Source organism: Lampetra planeri, chromosome 64 (genome assembly GCF_965212315.1).
Source record: "Lampetra planeri chromosome 64, kcLamPlan1.2.h2, whole genome shotgun sequence".
NCBI classification, from domain to species: domain Eukaryota; kingdom Metazoa; phylum Chordata; class Hyperoartia; order Petromyzontiformes; family Petromyzontidae; genus Lampetra; species Lampetra planeri.
The window spans coordinates 3,554,014-3,565,528 of record NC_136170.1 but is presented as its reverse complement, the minus strand read 5'-3'; positions in this window follow the sequence as shown (position 1 = coordinate 3,565,528).

Genomic DNA, 11,515 nt, shown 5'->3' with positions numbered 1-11,515 from the left:
ATCCCCTTCAGCTTATTCTCGTCCACGAAGTGGAAGAGGCGCTTGGGCGCCTCGTCCGTGTGTCCACGTGGGCTCGCCTCGGCCTGTTTCAAAAGACACAACGATTCAGAACCCCGGAGCCTCTTGGCACACTGCCGAGGTGACTTCGGAGATGTTGACTACCTCGCCTGCTACGCAGGAGGTCCGTACGTCCGGTCCCGACCCTGACGACGCCCGTTGTGTTTCCGTGTCGTTGTCTCTCTCTCATCATCATCACGGTGGCTAGGAGATGTTAACTACCTCGCCTGGTCTACAGGAGGTCGTGAGTTCGATCCCGACCCTGACGATGCCTGCTGCTGTATACTTGTGTTTTGCGGTGTCTCTCCCTCCCTGTGGTCGCGTGGATTTGTCTCCGCGTCCTCCGCGTCCCCCCCCCCCACACACACATTTAGAATAATATTGGACATTTTGGAAAAATAGCTTAAGAGCTCATTGGATTTTCTCCAGGAAAATGTTATATTCTGATTCTCGCAAGTGTCAGAGTCGGGATCGAACCCGCGACCTCCTGCATACCAGGCGAGGTTGTCAACATCTCCTAGCCACCGTGATAATGATGATGAAAGAGAGACACGCAAACTCCAAATATACAGCATCAGGCGTCGTCAGGGTCGGGATCGAATCCACGACCTCCTGCGTACCAGGCGAGGTAGTCAACATCTAGCCACCCAAGCCACCGTTGTTAAGCTTGCTATCATTTGTGGTGGCCAGAGTAGCTTCTAAAAGAAATAGCCACGCAGTCGCTCAGTAGGGGGGGCTTACACCTGGAGAAATACACAATATGTTTAACAAAAAAATTGTATTTTAATGTTTACAATTAATAATTCAATTTTAACATGGGGCCCCTCTCGCGGTGAAGGTGAAATGCCCCGGGGTGTTTCACCTGCAGGCAGATGGAGTAATCGGTGCACGGGGTGAGCCGATTGACGTCGGCTCGCCACAGCTCATTCAGCAGCACGGACAGATCGCTCCTGTCCGAATAGCTGCGGACACACACAAGACGAAGATAACTTTCGATTTAAAGCTGCAAGGATTCATATTCTTGGTTCTTTCGGTAAAGTCACGTAGAAGGGAAATAATAAAATAATAAAATGTTACATATTTTTATTATTTTATTATTTCCCTTCTACGTGACTTTACCGAAAGAACCAATAATATGAAGACAAAGATATCACCAACCCCCGGTATAGCCTCGAGCAGACTGTTGGGGCAAGTGCTGTGAGCGAATAGCAGCACCTATGAAGGTCCAGGCAAAGAACCCCCATACAGCCTTCACAGACTGCTGGGGCAAGTTCTGTTAGCGAGTAGCAGCACCTATGAAGGCCGGCACGGCACACGAGGGAGTGGGTGGCCAGCACCACGCCCGGCCGCCTTTGTATCCCTAGTCGCGATGTTTACACAGCGCACCAGGTACTCATTTGAGGCTGAGTGGACCTAGGGGAGGCCCAGGACCGTTTCTATTAATCGTTACTGATGGTGTTGGTGGCCGTGAGCGGGAATCGAACTCGGGTCGCCGGGTTCGTAGCGGACACACACACACACACGCAAGAGCAAGAGAGTGTGCACTCTTTCTCTTATGCTGTTCCCCTTTGTCTAAACCGCGTGGCTTATCTCCCCACATTGTCTCGTATTGTCTCGAGATCCCATTAGAGGCACCGTCTGTCTGTCCATCAACAGCTTCTGTGTGTCTCCGATTTAAGATTCAAGATTTATATATACACAGGATGTGCGAATCCACACGTACGAACTTATAACAGCACCGCTGACAATGCTCCTGCCTGTCTCAGCAGTCATCCTGCTGTGTTCGTCTCATCTGATGACGGTTTCAGTTTCAAGTTTATTTATTTGGTATAGCCCTGTGAGCCATTCGGCTCTTGAATCGGGTGCAACCGCAAAAAAAAAACATGAACAAGAAAACAGCTTAAAGTGACTTTGCGCAAACAAAAAAATCCAGGAAAAAACTGCAAAGTCTTCCAGACAAAAAATTCCGCACACCAACGCTGTCTGCAAACATCCCAGTGGGATGCAAGTCAAACAACAACAACAACAACAACCACAAGACAACTTAGATTAAAGCCATCATTCTAACTCCGTACTACAACAAACAAACGTGGCCAAACCATAAAACTTTTCGAAATCACCAAAATAAAGCCATAAAAGCAATGTAACAGTGATCATGGGAACGGCTGATTGTGCTGCGATCGAAACGTCGTGATCTATTAATGTTCTACCGAGGTGGCTTCATACCGAAAGAAGCACAGAGTATGTATCCCCTGCAGTCGCGAAAGTTTCAAATCAAGATCGACGAATCAACGATGTATTTTGGTAACAGATAACGCCTACGGTTACATAGAAATATAAACAAACCCCTAAAACCACTCACCTGGCCATGATTACAGAGGCCTCCGAGTCGTATCGCGGTAAAGAGATTCACAAGCAAAACTGCAATCAGCAGCAACAGCAGCAGCAGCACATCAGCGGCAGCTGCACACGGATTGAGACGTCGAGATGTCTCATCAATCGACGGACGCCGTCCGCCCCGTGACTCTTCCACGTGCTTTCAAAAAGAGCACCAAAGAAATCCCCCCAAACTTGGCAAGAACAGTGCAGCGAAGCGTCGGCGCGCGCGGCCTTATAAAGCGACCCTCCCGCCCACCTCATTAACCCATCGGGGACATGCAACTGGGACGTGGCCGATGATGATGATGCTCCAAAGGACGCCGTGAAATTACCGTCAATTAGAGGATGGGAGGCAAGCTCGCGGGCATCCCAACTTGCCGCCGCCTTCATAATTGTGCCCCTAAAGCCCCCGAGGCGTGCCTCGAATTGGTCACCTCGCAGACGCCGATTAGCGGAATTTGGGGTGGCGGTCTGGAAGGCGCACGCCGGTCATGTTCCTGCGTCGAGCGGCAGCAACAGAAAGGAACGAAGGGGATCCTGGGTTCGATTCCCCGACTCGGGTGATTGCTTGTCCGTTCTCTCTCCCCGTTCTACAGAGTGAGAGAGTGGAGTTTGTGTGATCTCCCCCTGTTCTACAGAGTGAGTTGAGTTTGTATGATCTCCCCCTGTTCTACAGAATTAGTGGAGTTTGTATGATCTCCCCCTGTTCTACAGAGTGAGTGGAGTTTGTATGAAGTCCCCCTGTCCTACAGAGTGAGTGGAGTGTGTATGATCTCCCCCTGTCCTACAGAGTGAGTGGAGTTTGTACGATCTCCCCCTGTTCTACAGAGTGCAGTTTGTATGATCTCCCCCTGTTCTACAGAGTCAGATTGAGTGGAGTTTGTATGATCTCCCCATGTTCTACAGAGTGAGTGGAGTTTGAGTGATCTCCCCTTGTTCTACAGAGTGAGTGGAGTTTGTATGATCTCCCCCTGTTCTACAGAGTGCAGTTTGTATGATCTCCCCCTGTTCTACAGAGTGAGATTGAGTGGAGTTTGTATGATCTCCCCCTGTTCTACAGAATTAGTGGAGTTTGTATGATCTCCCCCTGTTCTACAGAGTGAGTGGAGTTTGTATGAAGTCCCCCTGTCCTACAGAGTGAGTGGAGTGTGTATGATCTCCCCCTGTCCTACAGAGTGAGTGGAGTTTGTACGATCTCCCCCTGTTCTACAGAGTGCAGTTTGTATGATCTCCCCCTGTTCTACAGAGTGAGATTGAGTGGAGTTTGTATGATCTCCCCATGTTCTACAGAGTGAGTGGAGTTTGAGTGATCTCCCCTTGTTCTACAGAGTGAGTGGAGTTTGTATGATCTCCCCCTGTTCTACAGAGTGCAGTTTGTATGATCTCCCCCTGTTCTACAGAGTGAGATTGAGTGGAGTTTGTATGATCTCCCCCTGTTCTACAGAATTAGTGGAGTTTGTATGATCTCCCCCTGTTCTACAGAGTGAGTGGAGTTTGTATGAAGTCCCCCTGTCCTACAGAGTGAGTGGAGTGTGTATGATCTCCCCCTGTCCTACAGAGTGAGTGGAGTTTGTACGATCTCCCCCTGTTCTACAGAGTGCAGTTTGTATGATCTCCCCCTGTTCTACAGAGTGAGATTGAGTGGAGTTTGTATGATCTCCCCATGTTCTACAGAGTGAGTGGAGTTTGAGTGATCTCCTCTTGTTCTACAGAGTGAGTGGAGTTTGTATGATCTCCCCCTGTTCTACAGAGTGCAGTTTGTATGATCTCCCCCTGTTCTACAGAGTGAGATTGAGTGGAGTTTGTATGATATCCCCCTGTTCTACAGAGTGAGTGGAGTTTGAGTGATCTACCACTGTTCTACATAGTGCAGTTTGTATGATCTCCCCCTGTTCTACAGAGTGAGATTGAGTGAGTGGAGTTTGTATGATCTCCCCCTGTTCTGCAGAGTGAGTGGAGTTTGTATGATCTCCCCCTGTTCTACAGAGTGAGTGAGTGGAGTTTGTGTGATCTCCCCTTGTTCTACAGAGTGAGTGGAGTTTGTATGACGTCCCCTTGTCCTACAGAGTGAGTGGAGTTTGTATGATCTCCCCCTGTTCTGCAGAGTGAGTGGAGTTTGTATGATCTCCCCCTGTCCTACAGAGTGAGTGGAGTTTGTATGATCTCCCCCTGTTCTACAGAGTGGAGTTTGTATGATCTCCCACTGTTCTATATCGGAAGAGACCCACAGAGATCCATAGACTCGTATAGAACCATAGAGACCCACAACGACCCAGAGACCCACAAAGACCCAGAGACCCATACTCGTACGAATGTACGTATGTTGAATTTCTTTCGCACCGTACGCAGCCCAAGCGAGCTACTGGGTAGACAAGGACAACGACATGCACACAAACACATTGTCCTGCTGCGGAGGGAGCTGCTGCTATGAACGTTGGTGGGTTGCTCGCTCAATGGCCTGCAGGGTCAACGGCGGCGTGGTGTATTCCGCAAATATGCCCGACTGCGAGGGCGGGCACAAGCCGGCGTGAGTAGGTTCAATGTTGAGTTTTATGAGGGCACCACGGGGTGACCAGCCCCTCCCCAACCAGCCCCACCACTCCCACCCCCCACGCAACCTCACTCTCCCCACCCAGCCCCTCCCCACCCTCCCCACCCAGCCTCTCCCCACCCTCCCCTCCCCACCCTCCCCACCCAGCCCCTCCCCACCCTCCCCTCTCCACCCAGCCCCACCCCTTCCATTTTTGAATGCACAACCGACGGACGGACACAATAATCCCCTGTGGGCTGGTGTAACCAGGACGTTCCTACCCAGTATAACAAGCACTTCTGGAGCAATGAGTTTGTCAAACTCGAGACGTGAGTTTGCTCGTTTCTCTCTCACCCCGTGGTCCCGTGTCCTCCTCCGGGTTCCCCCCCACCCGCTTCCACATTTAGACATCGACGTCACCGCGTGTTTAGAGACATTTGGCTGCTGCTATGAATCCGATGGCCCAACCGATTAGAGAAACATCACGCCCCAGCCTTGGAGTAATTCATAACGGCAGCAGCAGTAGCAGCAGCAGTAGCAGCAGCAGTAGCAGCAGCAGTAGCAGCAGCAGTAGCAGCAGCAGTAGCAGCAGCAGTAGCAGCAGCAGTAGCAGCAGCAGTAGCAGCAGCAGTAGCAGCAGCAGTAGCAGCAGCAGTAGCAGCAGCAGTAGCAGCAGCAGTAGCAGTACTCAATGACAATGGGGTTGATGATGATGCTGATGCTGCACCAGAGCCGGGAGTCGAACCCCTCCGCCCGTGGCGAGGGGCACAGACATCGCGTGCCTCGAGCGCAGAATTAGCGGGACACGCTTCTCACGCCCATTATCCTCCTCCTCCTCGGCTGATGATAGACGCCAACCCCCCTCCCCCCCACCCAGGTCGCTCATCGCGAGGCCCGTGCCGGGCGCTTAACTGAAGTGTCCACGGGGCGTGGCGCGTTCCCTCGTTCATCCCAAAACACCCCCGATAATCACCTCCAATTATGCGTTTCGTGTCACCTTCGCCGAAGCTAAAAGCGGTGACACACCGCACACACACACGCACCGCACCACACACACCGCACCACACAAACACGCCACAAACACAACACACACCACACACTACACACCACACCACACACACCACACACACACCGCACGCACATACACCGCACACACACCCACCCACACCAACACACACCACACACCAGCACACACGTACCACACTCCAACACACACACAACAACAACCGCCATTTGCCACTAAGTGGCAGTGACGCCACCACGACGCTTGCGCCAGGCTATGTGCACCTTGAGGCCACGTTAAGTGATGAACGCCCGCTGGCAGGAGGTCACGGGGCAGACCCATCAGGTGCCACGGGTCGATTGACTGAGATGAGTGGCCGATGCGCCACCTGTGCCCCCTACTGTGACAACTTGCTGTACTTTAGCCACCCGGCGCTCCGCTCGTTGTTGTGAGCGTCGCTCCTCAGCCCTCCGTTATTGTTGGAGGGCGACTGCCTCCAACTGCCCAGTAGCGTCCTTCACGAGCCTCCTCCACAGAGGCCGATCTTGACACCGCTGGTACCAGTCATCGGCAAGTCCACTCAGCTCCACGTCCTCCTGTACCACGTCGCTCCATCTCTTCTCTAGCCCGTGCCGCGCCCGATTAGCCCCCTCGATCCGGCCGAACAAAAGCTGTTTAGGCATGCGGTGGCTGGGCATGCGGGCTACATGGCCCAGCCAACGCAGCCTTGCCTGCCGGAGGAGCTCACCGATGGGACTTTGCCCAAATCTTTCAAGGATTTGTGAGCTCCTCACACAATCCAGCCTGGTTAAACCCAGGATGGATCGTAGGCAGGCCAGCCTAAATGTTTCTAACCGGCGAAGATGTTCCATCAGGGGGGTCCACGTTTCGCAAGCGTAGAGAAGGGAGGGAATGACCATGGCCGAGAAGACCTGAAGCTTCGTGCGGAGCGACAGACCAGGTAGCTTCCACACAGCGTTACGCAACCGATGAAAAGATAATGCCGCTCGACTGATTCGGAGTGAGACCTCTGCTGTTAAACTGGAGCGGGTCATGAGCATACTGCCCAGGTATGGGAAACTCTCTACTCTTTTTTTTACGATCAGAGGAAACAAGAAGATGGTCGGTGTAGTCGGCACTTTGCTTCGTTCATCATTTGGTATTGTTTTTGTTTCTCCACAACTACTCCATCACCGATTGGAAGTTGTGGCAGGTGCTTAGTTTTGGTGGGGCTGATGGTAAGGCCCCCACCTCTCAGTGGCACGCTACAGGTTCAGCAGCAGCGTCTCCAACTCCTCTTCTGACACACCACACGCACACCAACACACACACCACCACACCACATACCACACACACCACACACACATACACCACACACATCAACACACACACCACACACACCCCACACACACTATACCACACACACCACACACACACCACACACACCACAATCACACCATACACACCACACACACACCACACACACACCACACACACCACACACACCACACACACACCACACCACAGACACACCACAGACACACCACACACACACCACACACACAGATCACACATACCACACACACCACACACACACCACAACCACAGACACACCACACACACACACCACAAACACACCACACACACAACACACACACCACACACACACCACACATACCGGACTGGCTGTTGGTGATTGCTTTGCCACCGATGACCACCGCCCAGTAACTCGCCAAAGCTGAAAAGTAGAACTTGCTGCTGCTGCTTGTTGTTGTTGTTGTTGTCATTGTGTTTAGTTTGTAATCCCCCCACCCGCAGCTCCGATACGATTATAATCAGAGTCGCATAAACCCGTCGACCCATACGGTTCACCCCGTATTCGTGTACAGGGAGATTGAGTTTTCAGGTCCACACGGCGCGCAGCCGTTTTAATACGGGCACAGTCATTGAGATTTCGATTTAAAGCTTTCGTGACTGCAGCGATTCATATTCTTGGTTATTTCGGTAAAGTCACGTAGAAGGGATAAAAAGATAAAATAATGTATTATTTGTATTATTTTATTATTTCCCTTCTACGTGACTTTACCGAAAGAACCATGAATATTTATTGAGCTTATGTATTTGTGTTTGTGCCTTGTGATGGGTGAACGTTGAGATTTTATGAGGGGCATGCGGTGACCAATGAGGTCTGAATTGGCCTGCTGTAATAAGGTAGGGCGCTGACAATGGGCTAACAGGGATGGGGTTGGGCTACGTACGGCGCTGCCGAAATAATGTCAACGTACAGAGTGTTTGTCGCCTTGGGGGCCGTCCATAAATGACGTCACGCGATTTTGGACGATTTTTGACCCCCCCCCCCCCTTCGTCACACGGCGTCACAAAAAGTCAGACCCCCCCTCAAATATGACGTCATAAAGCTCTGCCCCCCCCCCCAAAATAAAACATGATTCAAATCGCTTCAAACTATTGTCATTGTAGTGCGTATTTAATGTGGCGCTGCACTCTGATATTGTAGGATAAAACATTTATTAAAAAGTATATTTAATTAAGTACAACGTGTTGTCTATATTTATTGAAAGTTGCGCATTTTGATGTGACGTCACATTTCTCAACCCCCATCCTCCCCCCATCGTCACACATCGTCACAAATGCCTGACCCCCCGCCCCCCCCAGGTGCGTGACGTCATTTATGGACGGCCCCTTCAACAGACAGACAGAACGTTGAGGGGCGGATGCTGCTGTGAGCGAGCACCTTTTAAAGCCAACGCAGTGCACGCACGTGGGTGGGCGGGTAGGTGATCAGCACTGCAGCGCTAATATTTTGAAACACTGTGAGCAGATTCTGAGCCTGGGGGGAGGCCCGCCAACATTTCACGAAGTCGCCAATAATATTGGCCACACGATGGGAACGAACGCATCACACATCATTGTATGGCTGAGTCCGCCTCAGATTTTGTGGTTGAGTCGAGCTAAGATTTTATGGGTGAGGTGAGCTAAGATCGGTTGGGGTATCCCTGTGCCATTAACCTCGTCCAACCTGAATGACCGCAAACACACACACGAATAAACTCCCATAGGTCGCCACGGTGGCTATGAGATGTTAACTACCTCGCCTGGTATGCAGGATGTCGTGGGTTCGATCCCGACCCTGACGCCTGTTGTACGTTTGGAATTTGCGTGTCTCTCTGTTTCATCATCACCACGGTGGCTATGAGATGTTAACTACCTCGCCTGGTATGCAGGATGTCGTGGGTTCGATCCCGACCCTGACGCCTGTTGTACGTTTGGAATTTGCGTGTCTCTCTGTTTCATCATCACCACGGTGGCTAGGAGATGTTATCTGATATGCAGGGTGTCGTGGGATCGATCCCGACCCTGACGCCTGCTGTATATTTGGAGTTTGCGTGTCTATCTGTCTCTCTCTCACCATCACCGTGGCTATGAGATGTTAACTACCTCGCCTGGTCTACAGGATGTCGTGGGTTCGATCCCGACCCTGACGCCTGCTGTACCTTTGAAGTTTGCGTGTCTATCTGTCTCTCTCTCACCATCACAGTGGCTATGATATGTTAACTAACTCGCCTGGTCTACAGGATGTCGTGGGTTCGATCCCGACCCTGACGCCTGCTGTACCTTTGAAGTTTGCGTGTCTATCTGTCTCTCTCTCACCATCACAGTGGCTATGAGATGTTAACTACCTCGCCTGGTCTACAGGATGTCGTGAGTTCGATCCCGACCCTGACGCCTGCTGTACCTTTGAAGTTTGCGTGTCTATCTGTCTCTCTCTCACCATCACAGTGGCTATGAGATGTTAACTACCTCGCCTGGTCTACAGGATGTCGTGGGTTCGATCCCGACCCTGACGCCTGCTGTACCTTTGAAGTTTGCGTGTCTCTCTCCCCGTGGTTGCGTGGATTTTTCTCCGGGTCCTCCGGTTTTCCCCTCCAAATTCAGAATCAACATCACCACGCGTTTCGAGTATTTGACTGCTGCTATTATATTTCCACACGATGAAATCTTAGGTCGACTCAGCCATAACATCTTCGTTGAGCTGCTATAATCTCATAGCCAGGGTCGCTTCTGAAAAAACCCAGATACACAGTAGGTCACATCGGCCTCGCAACTGGTAAGCACAAAATGAACAACAGAGTAAATCGTACGTTACGTTTGGCGCGTACACTTAATGGTGGCGAAAGTCCAACTCTGACAATTCGCACCTCACGTGACGAACGTGACTCTCAGTGACACGGGTGGGACATTGGAATTCGGACTATGCCGGGCTCATAACAGCACGAGTTGCGGTGGTCCAGATGTCTTGTGACCCACCCCCATCCTCCTCCTCTCCCACCCAATGTAAGTCCCCAAAACTCAATATTGTAAAGTTTATTTAAAACAGAAATTAATATTACGTAAAGGAACACAAATGCTAGGGGTGAATTAATTGAGGGGATGGGGGGGGGATGAGGAGCGGGGGTCACGAGACATCATTAGGGGCGCCGCGGTGGCTAGGAGATGTTAACTACCTCGCCTGGTATACAGGAGGTCGTGGGTTCGATCCCGACCCAAATGCCTGCTGCTGTATATTTGGAGTTTGCGTGTCTGTTTGTCTCTTTCTCACCATCACGGTGGCTAAGAGATGTTAACTACCTCGCCTGGTATTACAAGAGGTCGTGGGTTCGATCCCCACCCAAACGCCTGCTGTATATTTGGAGTTTGCGTGTCTCTCTCTCACCATCACGGTGGCTAGGAGATGTTAACTCCCTCGCCTGTCTACAGGAGGCCGTGGGTTCGATCCCGACCCAAACGCCTGCTGCTGTATATTTGGAGTTTGCATATCTCTCTTTCTCTGCCTATGGGCTCTTAGTGTATTTGGCTGCGATAACTTTCCACATTATGATACGCCACTTCGCTTAGGCTATCAACAACAAGCAGTTCTAAAGAAATGAGTTTGTCAATCTGCATGGTGATTTGAAAGTACATAGCTCCCAGTGGCTACTTAATATCGGAGGAGTGTTCCAGACGGACGCGTCATCAATATCACCACCATCAACGTCAACATACCCCAATTATTCATTATGCAGCTATCTTAACATCACCACCATCATCATCACCACCACCAACATATATGCATGTTGAACTTCTTTCGCATCTTACGTAGCAAACCGCGTTAATAGGAGGTGTGTGTGTGGCGGGGGGAGGGAACTAACTAAATACAAGAAGAAGCAGTTCTAAAGAAATGAGTTGTGATGAAACTCGGTCAAGTGTAGCCAGTTGATGGGCTTAACCCGGTCACCAATGGCTCCTATAGAGATTCATAGACTCACACAGAGATCTACAGACTCACACAGAGACCCACATACTTCCACAGAGACCCATAGACTCACACAGAGACCCACATACCCACACAGAGACCCACAGACTCACACATAGACCCACGGATTAATACAGAGACCCATAGACTCACACAGAGCCATAGACTCACACAGAGGACCCATATAGCCATACAGAGACCGATATATTCACATAGAGACCCCATTGACTCACAC